Source organism: Sarcophilus harrisii, chromosome 2 (genome assembly GCF_902635505.1).
Source record: "Sarcophilus harrisii chromosome 2, mSarHar1.11, whole genome shotgun sequence".
In the NCBI taxonomy this organism is placed as follows: Eukaryota; Metazoa; Chordata; class Mammalia; order Dasyuromorphia; family Dasyuridae; genus Sarcophilus; species Sarcophilus harrisii.
The window spans coordinates 219,227,450-219,248,162 of NC_045427.1; the positions used below are offsets into that span (position 1 = coordinate 219,227,450).

At 36.2% G+C, this 20,713-nt stretch overlaps 1 long non-coding RNA gene across 2 annotated transcripts in view; it reads right to left on the reverse strand.

The window, feature by feature from the left end:
• Nucleotides 1-20,713, reverse strand: part of LOC116421508 — a 34,171-nt gene that overhangs the window by 8,996 nt on the left and 4,462 nt on the right. For both annotated transcript variants that reach the window (XR_004231888.1, XR_004231887.1), the window contains exons 2-3: nt 20,279-20,337; nt 1,796-1,871 (exon numbers count right to left, since the gene is read on the reverse strand). This is a non-coding gene — a long non-coding RNA (uncharacterized LOC116421508). The remainder of the gene's footprint in view (nt 1-1,795; nt 1,872-20,278; nt 20,338-20,713) is intronic.

A 20,713-nucleotide genomic window follows, 5' to 3' on the forward strand; every position in this document is an offset into this window, starting at 1 on the left:
TGTTTATATATCAATAAATGTTATGTTGATCATCCCCAAACCAGTCCAGCACTGTGTATTAAACAGATGGTATTTTAATATCTAGAAAAATGATCTATGATAAAAAAGCAACATGACTTCTATGAAAAAAAAATCCTGCCAATTAGTTTTATTTCCTTTTCCTACCAGGATTAATAGACTGGTAAATAAAAATATAATTATTTTTGTTGTTATTACTAGTGAGTACAGACTTGTGATTTAGACCATGTACAGAACTCCCAAGGTGGAAATTCTCTCCATCAATGCAAATAGACAGTTTGTCTCTAACATACTTCCATAGACTATTGTTTGGGATTTTGGGGCAGTGATTTTCTCTTGGCTAGGCAGCTAGCATATATTAAAACAGGACTTGCACCTAGATCTTCCTCACTCCAAGCCTAGCCTTCTATCTCTTATACTATGTTGCCTTGAATAATAATAATAATAATAATAATAATAATAATAGCTAACATGTAGCAGTTGAAGGTTTGTAAAGTAATTTGCATGTATTTCATTTGAAATCATGGGTCATAGTGTTGGCCTTTGGACAATTAGCAAAGCCCCTCATGAAATGAGAAAAGTACTCATTTATGGGTGAATCCTACCATCTTTATCACCAACTTGGTAAAAGGTTTTATATATATATATATATATATATATATATATATATATATATCCATAAGCAAATGTGTATATATGCAGGCAAATATGTATATACAAATACAAACATAAGTGCTATAAGTGCTTATCAAGTTTGTAAATAACACAAATTTTAATTAGGTTCAGAAAAAACTTGAAATGTGCAAAGTTAGAGAATCTACTCCAAATGTTCTTTTGTGTCCAGTCTGTAGTATAATATCCAAGCTCATATTAGTTTGATCAGCCATAACTGAACACACTAACTGGACTCTAACATTGTGATGTCATATTGGTTCTTTCTAAGGACACCAACCAACCAAATAATGTAAAGCTGTGAATAAGAGCTGTTATACTGAATGACAAAATTAGTGTAAAAATATCACGACCTGCTAGAATGATGAGTTGAAAAGAACAAGAACAAATTTAATGAGATAGATAATTATAATAAATTTGCTTAGGTTCAATATAATCAATAGTAGAAATGTGCTATTGTTTGTTTATCTTAACAGTGTATGTGAAAACTATTATGTCACTTGACTGCAAACTGAACATGCAGAGAACAGCTATCTCCCCCTTCCATATTCACTAGTACATGCAATCTGCCATTCATTTTTGCTTAACTGTTTTTTGTTATTGTTGTTGTTACTGTTATAAGAGGTTCAGTAATGGAGTTGAGAATAGAAAGCAGTATCTCTGGAAATGTCATTAAAAATGTAATTAAAACAAAGCTGTCAATAAAACTTTTTTTTTAAAGAATGGATTGAATTTTGGAGGGTTCTCAGAGAGGGATTTAACACATACAAGAGAAAATTGTCCAGGGATTGGTATTTAGTTTGGAGAGCGAACATAACCCTGGGATGGGCTAACATAACCTATCTCAGTACTAAGGGAAAGATTGGTTTGATAATGTTTCTGGAGCTAAATCTGGCTTTTGGGCTTGGCATCTGCAGAGAGATATAAAGAAAAGTTTGGCTGTGCCCACAGAGATGCATGTTGGGCCCTCAACAATCAGCACAACATGGCTCCAGAGCAGGAGTTCAACAACTAAAAGAGTTCAGTCCCAGGAGGCATGGTCTTTAGTAAAAGGTGGGGATGATAAAAGGAGCACCAAGGTGAAAAATCAATCAAAACTCCTTACCTTCCCAATCCTCAGCCTGGTCAGCTCTGCCTTCATGCTTACTCCTTTATTGAATGGATTTTATCTTGTCTGGTCCCTGCTTTCCAACACAAAACATCATTTAAATACCAATATTTTCTTATTCTATTATGTCAAATTCTTCATGATCCCATTTGAAGTTTTCTTAGCAAAAATACTGGAGTGGTTTGCCATTTCCCTCTCCAGATCATTTTTACAAATGAGGAAGTGATCAAACAGGGAAAAGTTGACTCGCCCAGGATCATATAGCTAGTGAGCATCTTAAAACCAAATTTGGACTCAGGAAGATGTGTTTATGTTTCCAAGTCCAGTGTCTCTACAATGTACCACCAAGCTGCCTTAAAATACCTTTATGCACTATATTATTCAAACACCAATGTACAGTTATCCCTTCCACAAAGTGGAGGTTAGCATTCTGGAGAGCAATTTGAACTATGCTCAAAAAGTTATCAAACTGTGCATACCCTTTGACTCAGCAGTGTTTCTATTGGATTTGTATCCCAAAGAAATCTTAAAGGAAGGAAAGGGACCTGTATGTGCCAAAATGTTTGTGGCAGCCCTGTTTGTAGTAGCCAGAAACTGAAAACTGAATGGATCCCCATCAGTTGAAGAATGACTGAATAAGTTATGGTATATGGATGTTATGAAATATTATTGTTCTGTAAGAAATGACCAAAGGATGAATACAGACAGGCTTGGAGAGACTTGCATGAACTGATGCTGAGTGAAATGAGTAGAACCAGGAGATCATTATACACAGCAACAGCAAGATTATATTATGACAATTCTGATGGATGTGACTCTTTTCAACAATGAGATGATTCAGTCCAGTTCCAATGATCTTGTGATAAAGAGAGCTGACCCAGAGAGAGGACTGTGGGAAATGAGTGTGGATCACAACACAGCATTTTCACTCTTTTTGTTGTGGTTTGCTTGGATTTTATTTTCTTTCTCATTCTTTTTCCTTTTGATCTGATTTTTCTTGTACAGCAAAATAATGGTATAAATATATATGCCTATATTCAATTTAACATATTTTTATCATGTTTAACATATATTAGATTAATAATCATCTAGTAGAGGGGTAGAGGAAGAGGGGGAAGAAAAATTGGAACACAAGTTTGTCCAGGGTCAATGTTGAAAAATCATCTTTGCATATGTTTTGAAAATAAAAAACTTTAATTAAAAAACAAACAAACAAACAAAGTGGAGGTTAAGAACATAGCATTCCCGTGATCTGAAAAATCCACATAAAATGTTTTGGCCCTCCCTTTGTACCAGGGAAGAAATTTGAATTTTTTCTTCCTTTTTAAAAAATTGAGCATTTACAATACCTTGTTGTGAAATTTTAGTTAAGTATTTAGTCACAGGATCTGTGTGTTCTGTGGCTTCCACCAAATTCCCCCAAATTTCCCATCTAATTTCTTATACAGATCCTCAATATGTCAAAATTGCAATGGGGAAAGTTGAGATGTGGAAGGGATCTACTGATCCTAGGTGGCTGCATACCATAGAACACCAACTACAGAACAACTGATTTCAGGTGATCCAAAGGGCAAAGGAAAAATGCATAGTGGAGATATATATATATATATATATTTTACAGATTGTGTGTGTATATATATATATATTTACAGATTGTGTATATATATATATTTATATATATATATATACACACACAATCTGTAAAATTTTTCCAATAATATGTAGACAGGAAGCAACTTGAAAGATATCATCAGGCTCACAAATGTTTGGAAAAGGAGGTGGAAAAGGAAAACCTGACTCCATCCAGTATCTAGCTTCAGATACTAGGTATATGACGCTGGATCACTTAACTTCTCTTTGTCTCAATTGTCTCATCTGTAAAATGGGGATAGTGACAGCATCTGGATTGAAAGGATCAAATGAATCATAACTGTAAAGTGCTTAGGATAATACCTGGCACATAGTAAACATTCTATAAATCATAGTTGTTATCATGAGTATGATGAAAATGATTTGAAAGAGAAGGGAAGGGAAGGTAGTTGACAAGTCTCTGGTTCTCTTTGATACTCCAGAAGTGGAAGAATAGGGATTAGCTTCTTATAATTAATCCCTTAGCTTGTACCAGGCTCCACATTTATACAGCATTTTAAGATTTACAGAGCATATGTTCTTTATCTCATCTGATCAGCAATGAGAGATGAGGTAGATATTCAAACATTCAAATGACTATGATCTCATAGATGCAGGAATCCCCTCCAATGACACACATTATCATAACTCATTCACCCGCACTTACCCACCCTGTGTGTCTCCTCCTAAGTTCAAAACCCATGCAGTATAGTACAAATATTTTTCCTTTTTTTACATATTGGAAAAGTGAGGCTCCTAAGTTAACTGACTTGCCTGGAATCACACTGCTACTAAATTTGAGAGCTAGAATTTGAAGGTCTTTGTGACTCCATGTAGAATAACTATCATCTCAATCTTGGCTCTTCTTGATCCCTGATTAGATTTATTTGCAAGTTCCTCATATCTAACCATGAAGCAATTATCCCAAAATGAAAGACAGACTTCTTAAAGACCCATATAATTCTTATCCTTGGAGGCCAGTTCTAGATTGACCCTACTCTTTAGAGATTTGTTGAACATGCAAGGAAGTTTTTTTGTTTCCCAAACTATAGAGCGAGTCTTGGGAGTGAAGGCAGAATAGGGTTTAGTGATTGATCTAGGCATACCTGACAGTGATGTGTTGGTAAATGTTTAATAATTATTCTCCAGGAAAAAAAATGTGGACACAACACACTTTAAATTTAATTTACATTACTAACATTTTCCCATTATTTTCTTAAGTCTAGAGAATCAACAAAGTAATAAATCAAGATGTGAAGTGTTTTCTGATTTCCAAGGTGAAAATGTTCATGTTGAGAATTTAATAATCGGCTTTTATAGTTTCAAAGCTGGCTCCAGCACACACACATCCCCAACCCAACTCGGTATGTTTTCAATCACTTAAGATGGACTTATAATCAATCTAAATTCTATGGGATCTTCAAACTAGACACATACCTCCATGGCTAATCCAGATTACCCATCCACATCTTTCCTCTAGATAGTAATAGGTTCTTATTCATTTTTCTATTGTTCAGACAATAATAAGGCACAGAACAGGGAAAAATCAAAAAGCCAGGGTTGGCTATTTAAAGTGGAGTTTGGGAAAGGGAAAAGGAATTGTGTTAAGTGGCAAGGTATTTTTCAGCATTTTTACTGATAGAATTGTTTTATCTGGTTTAAAAGCTGATAAAAATGTTACTACTTTAATCTCTGCTTGTGCTCATAATGACAGGAAGGGACCCAAACCTATGTTTATAATAAAACATCCATTTCAACTTATTTCTAAATAAAAATCCAGTGACCTCATCAGTGCATCTGGCTGACTTACATAAAAATGATATCACATCAAGTACTCTGTTTTTATGTTTCAGTCACTTAACTCAGAAGGATACAACAAATTGAAAATCACATACTGCATTATAAAAATATTTTTCTTGTCCAGAAGAATTAGTAAAAATGTTGCTGTCACTCTTAACAGAATCTAAACCTTTTAAAAACTTAAAAAGTGTTCTACTTTAAAGGTCCTCTGCCCTGAGAATGAAGGGATCAAGAACCTTCAGTTTCCTAGTCTCCTTCCAATGCTGTCCCCTGCACTTGCTTTTGCCCACAGAGAAAAAAATTGGATGACCAGTGAGCAATGTGAGAATCCTTCACTTAAGGACAAAGAGAAAGAAAGCTTTATGAAGAGGGAGTGTGATTGTGGAAACAGAAGGTAATCTAAAAGGAGACACAGTGGACATAAGCTCCAGGAGGTGCTGGGGAAAAGTGAGAAAATAGCAACAGTTGGATTTCAGACTGGGGGTGGGGGGAGGCTGAGGCCAAAAATGGCTCAGGGCGTTGAGAAAGGGCAAACCTGCTCCCCACAGCAACTGGAAGAGTCAGTCCAGTTTGATGAGAGGCTTTTGTCAATACAACAGCTGGGCAGGGCTTTAGCTGGCAACTGTGAGCCTGAATATGAGGCCACTGGCATTCAGCTGTCAGCTAAGGAAAAAGGGCCCCTCATGGGTGTTAACAGAAACTACCAAGATAGCAACCCAACCTTCACTTTCCTTTCCAATGGCTAACTCTTTGAAGCACCCATAACAGCTTTTTCTGACAGGGTTAACAAAAGTATGAGCTTCTGGAACCAGTCAATCCATTCACCTGCTAACTAAGCCAGACTCGGGACCATTTGAGACAATCTCTAGGAGTATCAATCTGCAAGGGTCATTCTGTCAACTCTGGTATACCTAAGCCAACGGTTACAGATTTAAATCCAAGTTTCCCTTACAGCCATCATCATGGGGAGCGATCCTTATGAAGAGGGAGTCTGCTGACTACTAACTGTCACTAATTACTAGCTACTAACAGTAATGTTACTGGTTACCACTAACAGTTACTAACTACCAACAGTCAGGTGAGTCCAAGGACCCTGAGAACAACAGTCCTCACTCCCTCCCAACCTCTCAGTCCTATTACCAGTCACATCCTAATAGTCAAAGTCCAGTTAAATGACCTTTTTAGAAATGTGACATGGCAACTTCCTCTGAATTGCTACAATCCTGGCATTCTTCACAGTCACAGCTATTGAAAACCCAAAAAAGAAAGTACTAATCAACAAAGTTCATCTCCCCATCAAGCGGTTCGACATCAGAAACTCATACCATGAGATTAACACTTAGCATTACCATTTCTTTTGTCACTAAAAAGGATCACAGGGCCTTTCAATCTGACTTGCAGTTGAGACTTCCTGTAAGTCTTGTCTCCACTAATTAGCTTCAGGGACTGTCTTGCTTTTCTATTTGTACCCCCAACATTTAGCACAGTATTTTGTACATAGTAAACATTTCATAAATGCTCGTTCATTCATTTTCCATCTAGCACCATAACTATTAGTGTTTTTTTTAACTCAAGACAAAAATATAAAGTTGCAAATCCACCCTTATTCTAACAACATGGCATATGTGGAACAGTAAGTGTACACTGTATTTTTTTCTGCTTGTTTTATCTCTGTGGTGACACACTGCTTTCCAGAATATGACATAAAATTATAAACATAGTTTTTTCTTTTGTTAAATTAATTTTTCTTCGTTCAATCAGAAAAAATATATTTTCTCTAACTCCCACTTCTTCCCTCTCACCCCTACCCCAAAATGAGAAAGAAAAGCAAGATTCCTATTATAAATATATATAGTTAAGCAAATTAAATTTCCACATTGGCCATGTATTTAAAATAATACATATCTCAATTTGCATTCTGAGTCTCTCATTTGAATGAGGAAATGGGCAACATGTTTTGTAATAACTCCTCTGGCATTGTGGTTGAACACTGGTCAGAGTTCCTAAATCTTTCAAAGTTTATCTTTATAATATTGTTGTCATTGTATAAATTGTTCTCCTAGTCCTGTTCATTTCACTCTGCATCAGTTCATACAATCTGCCCAGGTTTCTCTGAAGCCATCCTCTTCTTACATGCTTTTCTTACCAATAATATTTTATCACAGTTGCATACCATTACTGGTTTAATCATTCCCTAACTGAAGAACACTCAGTTTCCATTTCTTTGCAACTGCAAAAAGCTTCTATAAGTATTTTTATATATCCTTAGAGTTTATTTTGCTTAGGACCAATCCCTTTTTAACTTGTTCAGTTAGTTATTCAGTCACATCCAACTCTATATAGACCATAGCATGTCAATAATGTCCATGGGATTTTCTTGACAAAGATACTAGAATGTTTTACCATTTCCTTTTCCAGTGATTTAAGACAAATAGAGGTTAAATAACTTGCATAAGATCACATGGCTAGTAAGTATCTGAGGCTGGATTTTAACTGAAGTCTTCCTGAATCTAGGCTCAACTCTGTATCCACTGAGCTATCTAGTTGCCTCATTTCCTTTTTTTTTTTTTTTTAAATAGCTTTTTATTTCCAAAATATATACAAAGATAGTTTTCAACATTCATTTTTTCAAAACTTAGTATTCCAAATTTGTCTCCCTCTCTTCCCTTACCCTTCCCCCTAGATAGCAAGTTATCTAATATAGGTCAAACATGCACAATTCTTCTACAAATATTTCCACATCTACCATGCTGTACAAGAAAAATCAGATCAAAAAGGAAAAAAAATGAGAAAGAAAACAAAAAGCAAGCAAATAACAAAAAGGTGAAATACTATGTTGTGATTCACATTCCATTCCCTACAATCCTTTTTCTGGATGCAGATGCCTCTCTCCATCCCAAGTCTATTGGAAATGACCTGAATCACTTCACTGTTCAAAAGGGCCAAGTCCATCAGAATTGATTAACTCCATAAGCTCACTGCCGCTATGTACAATGTTCTCTTGGTTCTGTTCACTTCACTTAGCATCAGTTCATATCTCTTTAGCTATCTCATTTCCTTAATCTACCCTCTTTCTTCTCTATTTACCCTTACTCAACTCTCTTCTCCCGTTTTCCTCCTGTTTCCTTTCTGAGTGAAAATGCATTTTTGTACCGAAGTGTGTGAGTATTCCATCCTTTGACCAGATGAGAATGAGATTCAAGTGTCACTTGCTCCTTCTACCCTTTTCTCCTTTATACAGAAAGCTACTTTCACATTCTGATTATGTGAGCTATTTTCCCCATCCTTCCTCTTCCTTTCTCCTGCCCTTTCTTTCCAGTCTTCTTTTAAGATCATCAAGACATAGCAGAACTACTCCCAGGTCTTCTAATTGGATTACTTTCATGATCTGTAAAGATGAGAGTGTTCTAAGGACACACATGTATCATCTCCCCATATTAGAATATAAACCATTTATCCCGGTTCAGTAGCTTGTGATTGTTCACTCATGTTTCCTTTTTATGTCTGTCTTGGTTTCTGTGCTTTAACTTAAAAGTTTCTATGCAACTCTAGTCTTTTCATTAGGAATGCTTGGAAGTCTTCTTTTTCATTAAAGATCTTATTTTTTTCTCCTGTAGGATTATAACTCAGTTTTTCTGGGTAAGTTATTCTGGGTGGTAAGCCTATATCCTTTGCCTTCTGTAATATCATATTCCAAGTTCTCTGCTCCTTTAAGTCGTGGTTGCTAAACTGTATGAGATCCTAACTGTGACCCGTTGATACTTGAATTCTTTTTATTTGCTTTCAGTATTTTCTTTGACCTAGAAACTCTGCATTTTGGCAATAATATTCCTAGAAGTTTTCACTGTGGGTTTTCTTGTAGGAGGTGATGGGTGGGTTCTATTTTTATTTTGCCCTTTGGTTTTAAGAGATCTGGAGCATTTTCTTTTATGATTTCTTGAAATATGCTATCTAGGTTCTTTTCTTTTTAATCATGGTTTTCAGATAATCCAATGACTCTTAAATTCCTTCTCTTCAATCAATTTTTTCAGGTCATTTGTTTTCATTAAGGAATAACTTATATTTTCTTCTGGTCTTTTATCAATTTTAAAATTCTATTTTAATATTTATTCTTATCTCATAAAGTCATTTATTTCCATTCTAATTTTCAGGAGTTTGTTGTATGGGCAAGGTTGTGGACCATTTTGTGCGAGATTGGAATTCTCTTCCCATTCCTCCACTGCTATCATTTCTTTTCTAATTTTTTCTTGACCATTCTCATTATAAAACATTTTAAACTCTTTTTAGAAACTCTTCATCTATTCCAGGAATTCTAGTTTTACACTGTGATATTTTAGAGTCAAAAATAGTTTTTTATGGTGGAATTCTTTTATGTTGTTGTTTGTTCATTCTTCCAGTTTTCTCCCTGACTTTCGATTTTGTTAGGGCCTTGCTCTGTGAATTTTGTAGGGAATGTCTGGATTGTTCCTGTTGCTTTCTTGGGGTATGGAATGTTGTGTTATCTCAGGATCTCAGACACATCTCAGGCTGGAGACAGTACAAACTTTCAGTTGGTCTCAAAGTAGTCTCTGATCCAGAGTAAAGTGACTTTTGTCTTCTTGGTCTGAACTCTGCAAGTTCCTGACCTGGGTTTGGCTCTAGGGAACATTACTTTGGGCTTGCTATCTGGAGTTTCATCAGTCACTATCAATTAGCTCTGTTGTTTAGGAATGAGAAAAGTTCCTTTAGGACTGGGATCAGCAAGCTTTCCTGTGGTCTGGGATTCCTGCCTTAATTATGCAAACTTGAGCCTAGGCTGAAGTCTGGGACTGAGATCCTGCCTGCTCAGTTCTTGAGGTCTGAACCACACAGATGCTGCCCACTTCTGAACTTGCTCCTTCGTCAGTACATGGACTAAGCCCCCAAACCAGTTCTCATTTGCTGGACTGCCACCCTTGGGCATAAGTCTCTTCCGCCTTCTGTGCTGGCTCTGTGAAAGAGTGAACAACAGTTTGTACCTATTCTCAGTTTGGGGGAGAGGTTGGGCGACTTCTTACCTTTACTTTGTCATCTTCTGTACCTATTCCCACACTCTGCACAGGTATAGGACTCTCTGGGCTGTATCGGGGATCTCTTCTTACCCTAGTAAACTGCTTCTCTCTGCTCTGTGGCCACTTCTGGTTAGTCCTGATCCCCTGTGTCCACAGACCTGTTTCTCTAAGTAGATTTTGGCTGGAAAAACTACTCAATATGACTTTTCTTCTTGAAAGAGATTTGGTCAGATGTGGAGGCAGTTAGATGGTGCAGTGGGAGTCAGGAGGACCCGAGTTCAAATTTGGCTTCAGACACTTAACATTTCCTGTCTGTATGACCCTGGACAAATCACTTAACCCTAACTGCCTCATCCAAAAAAGAAAAAAGAATTTGGTCTAATATATTTTCTAGATTGTTTGGAGTTGACAGCAAGGGCAGAGAGGAACAAGAAACAGGGAGCTTGCTGAATTTTCCCCTACTATTTACTCTACTATATTGGCTCTTCCCCTAACCCTGTTGTTTCTTAACAGACTGAGACCCACAAAGATTGAATAAACTTTTTTCTTTAAGTTTGTTAAGTTAGTTTGAAAAAGTCATGGTAATTGTTATGGGGAGATAAGAAATACCTTTGAGGGAGAAATGACCTTACCCAGAATATATCTTGGTAGTAAGGTCTCAAAGGATTCAGAAGCACAAATTCTCTTGTTATATATCTTTAAGGGCTCCAAATGAAGATGCAAAGAGAATGAAGAAAAAGAAAAGTGTATAAGAATAAAGGACCAAAAGGATATGGGATTTGCCAGATCAAAAGGAAACAAGAGATGCTGATTGTTAAATAGTTGAGATGCAATGATCTACTGGACAAAGCCCTATCCACAAGGGATCTTCTATTTCAGAAGAGATTAGAAAATTCAGGACTCAAAATTATAGCCATCAGATAGGATTGAACAAGATGGCCTCTGAGATTTCATCTAGAAACAAATATTTTGGCCAATCTATATATAAAGACTACAAAATTAGAATGAATCTAGTTTTAAAATTGTGTTTTATTGATGCTTTTTTCTTGATATCACAGTCATTTGTGGAAAAACAAATCATACTGAGCCAAATGAACCCTTCTTTGTAACAATGAAAAAATCTAATATAGGGACTGCATTACAGTACAATGATTCAAACTATCACAGGCATTTTGGGATATGGAGGGGAGGGGACACAAAAATTATAATTTAATTGTTATAAAATGAGGCAATTCCCTTAACCAATTAAGATTGGTACCTGCAATATTTCAGAGTCTGGTTCTTTTTGTACAGCAAAATAACGTTTTGGTCATGTATACTTATTGTGTATCTAATTTATATTTTAATATATTTAACATCTACTAGTCATCCTGCCATCTAGGGGAGGGGGTGGGGGGGTAAGAGGTGAAAAATTGGAACAAGAAGTTTGGCAATTGTTAATGCTGTAGAGTTACCCATGCATATATCCATATATCCTGTAAATAAAAGGCTATTAAAAAAAAAAAAAAAAAAAAGATTGGTACCTGCTCTACAACTTAAAATGTTCAAGTTACATAAGTTACTACTGAGAGGTTAAGTGATTTGGCAGGGGTCACATAGCTAGTAGGTGTCAGAGGAAGAACTGAGTACAGGTCACAGGTCACAGGATCACAGAGCTAAGGCTAGACCAACACCTCAGAGAACTCCTAATCCCGGAATATATAGAAATAACTAAGGCCAGGGAGTCTAGGTAATTTGCCCAAGGTCACAAAGACAGTGTGTATCAGAGTTGGCCTCTGACTCTAAAGATCACTTTTCTATCTTTTATATCTTACTGCCTCTTCTACTTAATTCTGCTTAATTTCTTCTGCTTCTGCTTAATTTCACATCATGGACTCCTTGGACCTAGACAATTTGATATGATCCTCAATAATGTGTCTGAAAGCATAAATTTTGCCCATCAAATGTGGCATACTTCACACCAAAAGTTCCAGAACCCACATCCAGCTTGAGATTTTGGATCTGGGCCACTTTCAATTGTCCTCTTCAATTCAACAAGCATTTATTAATTAACTGCCTACAATATGCCAGGCCCTCTGCCTAGAGGTACAAAGACAAAAATAAAACCATTCCTATCCTCAAGAAGCTTATGTATTTAGGACGGTGAGAGGTGAGGGAGAGAACAACATGTACATAAATCTATATACATTTTGAGGGGTCCACACCTGATTTCACTAATTTAGGAAATTTCCTAGTGAGAAAACACTATCACCAAAGCAGTTTGACAACTACATTGCAAATTATCTTAGAGAGCCGCCTAAAGAACTGAGAAGTGACTTACTCAGGGTCACACAATCAGAATCTATCAAAGGCCACACATGATCCTAGGACTTCTTGACTGTGAGGTCAACTCTCAACTATGCTGCTGCATAAACACAAATTCTAAGCAGAACAAACTCCAAGTAATTTAAGGGGTTAGGAATGGACCAATAACTGAGTAATCAGGAAAGGCCTTTTGTAAGTGGTTGAAACTGAAATGAACCTTGAATGAGGTTTAAAGTTCCCAAAGGCTGAGGTGAGGAATGAGGCCCCTCCAGGGAGGAAGTGACAGCCCCTGCTCACTGCATAGAATACCGCCTGGTTTGGGGATTTGGCAGAAGTGAAGAATGTAAGAAGAACTGTATATAATTGGTATCGAAAGAGACGTCAAAGCCAAACAGAAGAGACTGCAGTTTATCTTGGGTAGTGGTATTGCAAAGTTCTCATATCAGACTAACTCACACTAGCAATTTTTACAGAGGTGAAAGAAGTAGAAAAAACACAGGGAAGGATGATACAATCTTCTGAAGTGGCTCTGGGAGGGCTGCTGCTCTTGTCTCATTCAAATATTCTTTCAACAAATATTTACTGAATGGCTCCTCTGTGCCAGGCACCATGCCAGCCCTGCAGGGAAAGAAGGGTACTGTTGTCCTACACATGCACACACCTCTCCTGGCCTGCCTCCCTCTGCCCAGTCTGGAGCCAAGATCAGCCACTTCAATGAGGCTGTCATTAACAGGCTATAATCTCTCCCCACCTTGACCTTTTCCAGTATCCACCATAACCTTTACTGTCTATTTTCTCTTTTCCTACTGCCCAGTGGGCTGACCTTGTTAGGAAAACTCACTGAACTGTGTTAATTGGGTCTACAACAAATTCATGACATCTACCAACAGCTGGGGTCAGCTGGTCCCTCCCAGGCTGTTCAGCAATTCTGTTATTTGTCACTTGTTCACTCCCTATCATATTTCCCACAGCAGCTGTTCCAAACCTTTTTTCGTTCTTCTCAGGCCCTATCTGGGGCCCCCTCTCCTCTTTCCCTCCCTTTCCTCTTTCAAAATATGACCTCTGTTACTACTACTGAAAAAAATCTAAGCCAGAGCAATTGAGCTTCATCAACCTTCCCTTTCCTTACCTCAAAATTTTTATCTTCACCTAACCTTTCTTCATTCACTCAATGAGCAATTATTAAATGCCTCATATTAGCCTTAGTTTCCTCATCTGCAAAATGAAAGGGTAGACAGGCTGGACTTTCTAGAACTAGGTCTATGATCCCTATGGGGATTTCTATGTGCTGGACACTGTGGACGCAAGACAAAAACAAAAGTTTCTGCCCTCAAACAGTTTACTTATTTGGGAGGAACCACAGGCACACAAATAAAGACTATATATATATATATATATATATATATATATATATATATATATCAAGTAAATACCCTCTGAAGATGATAACCTTCCCTGGACTTTTATTTCCTCATCTGTGAAAGCCAGAGGATCTCTGAGGTCTTTTCCAGTTTTAGAGGTTGATCTTATCCCCAAATGCCTGTGATATAAAATGAAGGACTTCAATGAGAATTAAAATTAAATAAGTTAAAATAATAAAAAATAGATGTTTTCCAAACTTCTGTCCTGAGCTTTCTTTTCTTCTCTCTCTTACCTCACTTTTTTTTCCTTGGTAACCTAATCAACTCCCATGGCTTCAGTGATCAAGTATTCTATGTAGATAACTCCAAAATGGCATTTCTGCACTGGAACTTCCTCCTGAGGGACAGTCTTACAGCTCCAATTGTGTGTGCCTGCATCTCCACCTGTATGTCTTTCTACTGACTCAAATTCAACATGTCCAAAAATAAAGAATCTTCTATCTCTAAGAATTCTTCCACCTGGCTTCCATATTTTTGTTACACCAGTACAATTTTGAAATCTCAACACCATCACTCATTCCTCCCTCTTCCCTTCTCTAAAGCAAGTCAATCTGAGACCTGATAAAAACCTTGCTTTAAAAGGCCAAGGTCTCCCACTGCATCCAGGGCCATCTCCAGTCATCCTCATCTACATCTTGTCACTGGACCCAGGTGGTTATGGAGTAGAAAGTGAGGCAGTTGACCTTAGCCAGCCCTCCCTCCCTCAAATCCAATTCACTTGAATGTCAGGGCAGCATTTCCCAGAGATCTTAGTTGACTTTGCTTCAAGAACAAAAGACAGACAACAAAACAAAGCAAGGGCATGGGGAAAGTTTGAGAGACCAGAGAGAAGTCACAGTTACAATGAAGAGCAGCCTGCAGTAGAAATGTGGGGAGGCAGGAGAAGTCGGAGAGCTTCTTAGCATCAGGGAGCAGACTTTCAGTCAGAGATAGTAGAGAGAGCATAGTATCAGGTAAAAGTAAGGTCGGAAGTGTGACCATAAAGGTAGAATGACCGAGTTGGATTGGAGATGGAAGTTGTTTGACAGAGAATTTGAGCACTAAAAACACTAGAAAATTTAGCCAATCAAGCAGCTATTTATTCATCAGCTATTATGTATAAAACATAGTACTAGGCACTGGAAATATAAAGACAAAATGAAAAACAGTGTCTGCCTTCAAAGAGGTTAGATTCAATGTAGGGGATGCCATATCTAAAAACAAAATAATAATTTGAGGAAGATGGTTCACAAGGACTAATTAATAATTAAGGGATTCAGGCAAAGGATCCCATAAGAGGTGATACAAACTGAGCCTTGAAGGAAGAGAGGGATTCTAATAGGTCCAGGAGCACTTGGGTGGCGCCATAGGGCATAAAGCACTAGGTCAGGAATTGGGAAGACTCATCTAAATTCAAATCTGACCTTTTAAATCTGAGCTCAAGACACTAGCTAGCTGTGTGATCCTAGGCAAGTCACTTACCTTGTTTGCCGCAGCTTCCTCATCTATAAAATGAACTCAAAAAGTCTATTTATCTTTCTCAAGAAACCCCCAAATGGGGACCCAAAGAGTAAAGACAGGACTGAGCTAGGAGGGGAGAAAGGAGTATACATCAGGCTGGGGGACTGCCAATGCAAACAGGAGGAGATGGGGAGATGAAGTAAAGAATTTTGAGAACAACAAATAACACAGTTTAGAGGGAAAATATAGTGTGTTGTGAGGGATGAAATACAGTAAGCATAGAACATAGAGACAGACTGCAAGTAGATTTAAAAAACAAGGCTGAAGCATTTCTATTTTATTGCAGAGAAAATAAGGAACAATTAAAGTTTCTAGACCAAGAGAATGACATAATCATATTTGTGCTTTGGGAAGATTACATTGAAACCTATTTGAAGAACTGATTAGAGAGGAGAGAGACTGAAAATTGGGAGTCCAATTAGGAGGCTATGGCAATAGTCCAAGGAAGAGGTAATAAGGGTCATAACTAGTTTGATGGCTCCATCAGAGTGGAGAAAAGTAGACAGATTCAAGAGATGGGGTGGTAGAATCAGCAAGATTTGACAACTGACTGATTATGAGGGGAAGAGAATGAAAAGAGAAGCATAACTGCAGTGGACTAGAAAGTTGACTAGAAAAATAAAGATACATACAAGGGGCATTTGGAGAAGAGATGGGGGGGGGGAGGATTTCCCTTTTAGTTTAATTCTTTTTCCTGAACTTAAACATTAAATGAAACAATTTTTCCATATATAAAAATATAACAGAATGAGAGTTGTAAATGAACTACAAATCTGTATTACATACAAGTGACTTTTCCTTTTAAGCATTTAATAAATTCAATATGCTTTCAAAGCTCTCCTGCTCATGTTTCTTACTGAATTACCTGTTTGCTTTTGTTCATTTTAAATAATTAGTTCAATGATCTTTTTTCTCCTTTTTTTTTTTAACATTACTATTGCTTTCTTTTCCTTCTACTTCAAATTCAAAAAAAAAACGGAAACATCTGTTTTATTTAAAACAAACATATTTTGTGCAAAACAAAAATGTGCAATCCAGTAAAATAAATCCACAAATTGGCCCCCTCTAAAAATGTCTCATTTTGTATCTTAAGACCATCAACTCTCCGTCAGGAGGTGGTGATATATTTTCATCATTGTTCCACTAGAATAAAAACTGTGGATCGTGACCCTACATGGGATTACTGAATGTCAGGGGTCGAGAAAAATTTGGCAATAGCAAAAGATATCAAATATTCTGCCAAGATTTAATTCTTTATGTAAAAATAAATAAGCATATGCATCTCATTAATATGCAAATTTGCTTTCATCTTTAATGAGAAAATTATGTTTACTAAAGAATTGTTTTTAAATCTCTTTATGATTTATTATCAGTAAATATTTTACTTGTATACCTATTTTATACCTATATGCCCAGGACTGCATAAAAATTTCTTAGGTACTACCCCCACATTCAGTTATGTGACCCTATATAGGGATCTTTACCTACAGTTTAAGAAGCTCTGCTCTGGAATGATAGCATCATAGATTTAGACCCATAAGAGATTCTGGAGGCCATCATATTGGCTTGTCCAGATATACCAGATAGTAAGTGGCAGATCTAGAATTTGAATCAAGGTCCTCTCACTCCAAATCTGGACCTCTTTCTCCCTTACAATCCTTTCCTTCCAGACGTTCAGAGAAACACTATAATAGACAAAAAAAAAAAAAAAAAAAAAAAAAAAAAAAAAAAAAAAAAAAAAAAAAAAAAAAGCACCAACAGTCCAAATTTCTCAAATTGAAAAATAGCAGAGCAAATTATGGTATTAATAAAATGGGATACTCTGTAGGTATCAAAATTGACTAACATTAGATCCAGAGACTCTACTGCTAGGAATATGCCCAAAGAAGTCACCAATAAAGCAAAAGGTCCCATAAAAAACAAAATATGTATGGCAGCACTTTTATGGTAGCAAAGAACTGGAAACAAAATACCTACTTTCTATCAGTTGGGGAATGGCTAGACAAATTGTAATACATGAATGTAGGGAATATTACTGTGCTGTAAGAAACAACAAATATTATGTGTGAAAAGAAATTTGTAAAGACTTACATGAATTTAGATGATACAAAGTGAAATAATTTAAGAAAATCCATGAAAAAATACAAGGACTATGTAATGGAGATCTGGTACCCTGCCTCTTTATATTATGGTCTTTATGTTATGTTACAGTTATGTATGGTTATGCTATGGTTAAGTTATGATGACCTGTTAGGGAAGTACTTTGGAGAGACTTGAGCAAACACACAACTATAACTGGAATTAGCCTCTAACTATGTGGTTATAAAAGGTTTTCTTTGGCTTTGTGGACAAAGTGGGAGTGCCTTCAAAAGAAAAACTGTGGCCATTCATTATTTGGTTGCTCCATTTTGTTGTATCACTTTGTCTCCTTTGCTGATGGCATCTAATGAAAACAAAACTGGAAGAGTAGATCTAGCCTTTATCCTTCTCCCCACTGAGGCCATGTGTTCTTTTCTATTCTGAATGAAGGGAGACTCAACATACACTGATACTCTAAATAAGGATGACACTCAGTTGTCACCTTTGGGACCCAGACAATCATTATCTAAGATAAGGATTCATCCAAAGAGATGCTGAAGCTCAATGTGAAGTTGGTAGGACTCATATCATATAGAAACTGAGCTAAATTTGAATCCATTTCTCTTAGAAACTGAGGAAGGATAAGGGTGTACAAGGTATTTAAGGAAATATCTGTATTTCTATTCTCATATCTTTGAAGTAAACATCTCTTTCCAAACCTATCAGATGATAAATGGTCAAATGGACCTGACACACTAATCGCTGGCATCTAACAGTGTGAAGAATACAGCTAGTAGATAGTGAAAGCTAATGACTGTTGTTCATTCTTCATTTTGGAAAACCAATGAATGATATGATGTTGCAGTCAGGGTACAGTATAAATAGTAAAGTAGTGAATGATAGTTTATATCTTGAAAAGATGTCCCAAGATATTTAAAGTCAGTGTTTCTAATAAAGGCCTCATATCTAAAACATATGTAGAATTGAGTCAAATTTATAAGAATACAAGTCATTCCCCAATTGACAAATGGTCAAATGATATGAACAATTTTCAGATGAAAAAATTAAAGCCATTTTTATTCATATGAAAAAAATGCTCTAAATCACTATTTATTAGAGAAATATAAAATAAAACAATTCTGAAGCATCACTTCATATCTACAAGATTGGCTAACATGACAGAAGATAATAATAAATGTTGGAGGGGATGTAGGAAAACTGGGACACTAATGCATTGTTGGTAGAGCTATTAACTGATCCAGCTATTCTGGAGAAAAATTTGGAACTATGCCCAAAGGACTTATCCCAAAGAGATAATAAAAGAGGGAAAAGGACCTACTTGAGCAAAAATGTTTGTAGCAGCTCCTTTTGTGCTGGCAAAGAAAATAAGAGGATGTCCAATAATTGAAGAATGACTGAATATGTTATAGTATATGAATGTAATGGAATACAATTATTTTGTAAGAAATGATGAATAGACTGATTTCAGAAAAGCCTGGAAATTATTACATGAACTGATACCAAGTTGAAGTGAGTAGAACCAGAAAAACATTGTTCACAGCAATAGCAAGATTGTGATGATCAACGGGACAGACCTACTCTTTTCATCAATTCAGTGACCCAAGGCAATTCTAACAAACTTTGTATGGAAAATGCCATACACATCCAGAGGGAAAACTAGGAAGCCTGAATACAGATGAAAGCATACTATTTTCACTTTTTTTCTTTTGTTTTTCTATTTCTTGTGGTTTTTCCCTTTTGTCTGATTTTTCTTTCCCAACATGACTCATATGGAAATATGTCAAAAATGAACGTACACATATAACCTATATCAGACTGCCTGCTAGCAGGGGGAGGAGGAGGTAAGGGAAGGAGGGAAAAAAATTTAGAATTCAAAATCTTACAAAAATGAAGATAGAAGACCATCTTAACATATAATTGGAAAATAATACATTAAATTGAAATTTTAAAAGGGGGGGAAGCATATTCAAAGAAGAAACATTTCAGAAAATAAGACAAATGTAAAAATATTATCCATTAAAAAAAAGAGAAAGAAAAGAGAAAGCCTAAGTCCTAAAGATACCCTTACAAAACAGAGGGACATGTAGCATGCCTAGCTCTGGAAAAGAGGGTCAAAAGCATTCACTTTTATAACAATGTAAATGGAAAAAAAAAATCAAAAATGAATGTTGCAAAAGTATAAGAAACAAACATGGCAGCAAAAAAAAAGCTACTTCTTGACTTCTTTGCTAAAGTAAGGGAGCATGGGTATGGAAAATTTTGTAAAATATAAGATTTCTTTTTTAAAATGTTTAAAGCAATGCTTGTTTTGCTTATTTTTCCTTTTCCCCTTTTCTTTAAAAAAAAAATTCTCTGTTATATGGGATGGCTCTCTAGAAGGGGAGAGAAAGGAATATAAGGAGGGGAATAGAAAAAATATAAAAATAAGAGATGTCAAAAACTATTTTTTAAAAAAGTAAAAAGCTTTGTTGAGATATGAAAAGATCCATATGAAATTATATGTTTAATTTTTTTAAAAGCAGAATACAAGCATAAAAAAAGAAAAAAACAGTTCTGTGATGAGGAATGAAAACTACTATTCCATGGTTCCAGATATGTTTCAGAAAAAAGAAATACTGCCTCACTTTAGGACCACATATATTCATTATATATATCACATCAATAACTATGAAAATCAAAATAATTTTCTTCACAACCTTCATAATAAAGTCCAACAGCCATTTTTTCTTCTTCTCCAAAGTCCCTTTTTGATGAACTGCAGAATAATGAGAAGGCAGAAATTAGAGGGGAAAAAAGCACAGGGAAATAAATCTAATTTTGCAGATACCATACTCCTCAGAATAGAAATCCCTAAGAAACTTGAGGATTTTATTCAAATTGCTTGGGAACTATTCAGTAGAAAATTCTTACTTACCCCACTCCCCCTCCCAAAAATCAGGGAAAGGGACAATGGGAATTTTGCGGAGTTAGGATACATTTAGATAACATGAATTCACAGCTTGGACTGAACCCAACATACTGTATGAATAGGCATATGCAACTCAACTTTTTGGAGTAACTCTTCATTTGATAAGGAAATAACACCTTTCACTGTCTTCAAGGAATGGATAAATCCATTCATCATTTCTTTG